Source organism: Cicer arietinum, chromosome 7, assembly GCF_000331145.2.
Source record: "Cicer arietinum cultivar CDC Frontier isolate Library 1 chromosome 7, Cicar.CDCFrontier_v2.0, whole genome shotgun sequence".
Taxonomy (NCBI): domain Eukaryota; kingdom Viridiplantae; phylum Streptophyta; class Magnoliopsida; order Fabales; family Fabaceae; genus Cicer; species Cicer arietinum.
In genome coordinates this window covers 47,491,080-47,494,673 of record NC_021166.2, presented here as the reverse complement: position 1 = coordinate 47,494,673, position 3,594 = coordinate 47,491,080, and positions in this window count along the sequence as shown.

The following is a 3,594-nucleotide window of genomic DNA, read 5'->3' as shown; positions in this document are numbered from 1 at the left end:
CCACGTTCCTTTCTTCGAGCTTCTTCATTCAACATGCTCTCTTTAACTGTTGACATTTTCAACTTTCCACTTGGAGCTGAATTGATCAACGTCACAACAAGGACTTCCCAATTATCAGGCAAGGAACTCAACAATAACAACGCTTGCAACTCATCATCTAATTTAATTCCTGCAGTTGTCAACTGATTCACTATATTCTGAAAAATACTCATATGCTCTGCCATTGAATCCTCATCTTTGTATTTCATATTCACCAGCTTCCGAATCAAGAATGCTTTATTTTGCACATTCTTTCGTTCATACAACTCTTTTAATTTTTCCCACATCTTTTTAGCATCTATTTCAGTTTCAACATGTGGATACACACTAAGATCCAACCACTGTCTAATCAACGTCACTGTCTTTCTATTCATCTTCTTCCAGTCAGCGTCAGATTTATTTGCGGGTTTAGCAGTGTCACCCTCAATAGGATCATACAAATCTTTACTGTATAACATGTCTTCCATGAGAGTCTTCCAAAGTGTATAATTGGAAGAGTTGAGTTTAATCATATTGGGACATTTATTTTCCTCCTCCATTTAAATGCACAAATCAAATAACCGAGCTCTAGATACCACTTTGTTGGGAAAAACCAAAGATAATTAGCGATAACTATCTCAGTAATGCGGAATATTTTTCCCCCACCTGTGCAGATAAATGACCAAACAGAAAATACAATTTTAAAGCAAAAATAATTGGCAGAAAATTAAATATGAGACAAACGCAATTTTTAACGTGGAAAACTTCCCTCAAATTGAGAGAATAAAAACCACGGGACCTAGTCTAGTAAAACTTCCACTATAATAATTAATGGGTACATCAGAGTCTTCCTAATAACAATTAGGGAACGTCAATCAACAATAACAACCTTATAACAACCTTCAACTAAAGTGGGTATGCCAAAGTAACTCTCAGAGAAGATAAAACTACTCAAACTGTATATTAAAATAACAAACTCAGTGGTAGAAATAACATACCAAATTTGTAGATCAAACAGAGCAAGTTTGCTACACACATGTTACCACCACCGAACCAAACCCTTATTTTTCTTCTCTGACAGCCGTTCTTTTCATTCTACTAATTCTTAGGATGTCTAAATCCCTTTTATTTCCTTCATGTGGGCCTAGCCCAATAATACTTTTCTTTTACTTCAATAATAATAATACTAATAATAATACTAATACTAATAAAATTAATGGGTTCTACTTGGAGAGTGAACCCACCCAACATTAAGAACGCAATGTGCATGCCTTTTTCTATTTAGAGCAATTTTGAGTTTTTTAGAAAAAATACACAAATCATTGTCATGAAAACTAATCATATATTCTCTTGTTGAAATACTTGAAAAATAAATTCTAAACAATTTTAACATATATTATGTTCATAATGATCTTTTTCAAAAGCCACATTATAAACTCAATTTTTTTAAAAAAAGCCATATTCGAAATATTATTCTCATGCATCAAGAAGTATAGGCTACTCAATATAATCAAAACAATATTCAAACTTATTATAATGCAAATATCATAAAAATTGGATCGAGTGTACCTCTTTTAGTTACCTGTAACACCCTGTTATTCTAAGCGATGGTGTATTTTTTTTTTAAAGAAATTAAAATAAAACAGAGAGATAAATGAGGTAATGTCTTTGGATAAATAATTGAGTCATTATAATTTACAAGCAGCGGAAAAGTTTCTCAAAAATATGAATCCAAAGTATTTACACAACAACAAATGATACATGTAACCCATTCAAATAAGATGTCATACTGACAATATTAGTAAAGGTACAGTTTTCCAGTTCAAAATAACGTAATCCAAAAGAAAGACATATGTTCCCTCTATGTCATCCTAATCTGATAATTCTACAAAAAACTATAGCTATACACCATGAGTGATCTCCACGCGCCCCGTGAGATCCTCCTAACATAGCTCCAGTCAAGCATTCCCATCTACATTCCCGTTCGTAGGGTACGAACCAGTAGGATCGTCCTGGCTCTCATCTGAGGCCAAAGCCCAGATTTCCACAATAGTTGTAAAGGAAAACTTGATTGTGTTTCAACAAGTGTACTGAATCGTTGCAAGTAATAATAAAACGGTAGTACCGAGTGTCGAACTCAAGGATTGCGTTGTACTATTGAATTATATTTGATTACTAGAATTGAACAAAAAGGTTCCCAAGTTGATTGAAATAATGTTTGAAATTAACAACAATAATAAAATTGATCTTTTATAATGAGAAAAATGTCAGGGATGAGTTTCACTTCGAAGGACAAACACAATTTACCAGGGTGTAGTCTCTCACGGACAAACACCTGTGCAGTCTCTCACGGACAAACACAATTTACCAGGGTGTAGTCTCTCACGGACAAACACCTGTGCAGTCTCTCACGGACAAACACAATTTACCAGGGTGTAGTCTCTCACGGACAAACACCTGTGCAGTCTCTCACGGACAAACACAATTTACCAGGGTGTAGTCTCTCACGGACAAACACCTGTGCAGTCTCTCACGGACAAACACAATTTACCAGGGTGTAGTCTCTCACGGACAAACACCTGTGCAGTCTCTCACGGACAAACACAATTTACCAGGGTGTAGTCTCTCACGGACAAACACCTGTGCAGTCTCTCACGGACAAACACAATTTACCAGGGTGTAGTCTCTCACGGACAAACACCTGTGCAGTCTCTCACGGACAAACACAATTTACCAGGGTGTAGTCTCTCACGGACAAACACCTGTGCAGTCTCTCACGGACAAACACAATTTACCAGGGTGTAGTCTCTCACGGACAAACACCTGTGCAGTCTCTCACGGACAAACACAATTTACCAGGGTGTAGTCTCTCACGGACAAACACCTGTGCAGTCTCTCACGGACAAACACAATTTACCAGGGTGTAGTCTCTCACGGACAAACACCTGTGCAGTCTCTCACGGACAAACACAATTTACCAGGGTGTAGTCTCTCACGGACAAACACCTGTGCAGTCTCTCACGGACAAACACAATTTACCAGGGTGTAGTCTCTCACGGACAAACACATCAAGGGTCACTCACGGACAAACACAATTTACCAGAGTGTAGTCTCTCACGGACAAACACCTGTGCAGTCTCTCACGGACAAACACAATTTACCAGAGTGTAGTCTCTCACGGACAAACACCTGTGCAGTCTCTCACGGACAAACACAATTTACCAGGGTGTAGTCTCAAACGGACAAACACCTGTGCAGTCTCTCACGGACAAACACCATTAAGTAAAGGCAGATATTAAAAGATTCCTCGTTTTAATACCTATTTAACTCTTACAATTCGAACGACAATCATTAAGTAAACAAAGATATTAAAAGATTCCCCATTTTTAATACTCATTTAACTCTAATGGTTTTCACGACAACATTAAGTAAACATAGACATTAAGAGATTTCCCATTCTTAATACTCGTTTAACTCTAATGGTTTTCACGACAACATTAAGTAAACGTAGACATTAAGAGATTCCCCATTCTTAATACTCATTTAACTTAAACGATTTTCCAAAACAAACATTAA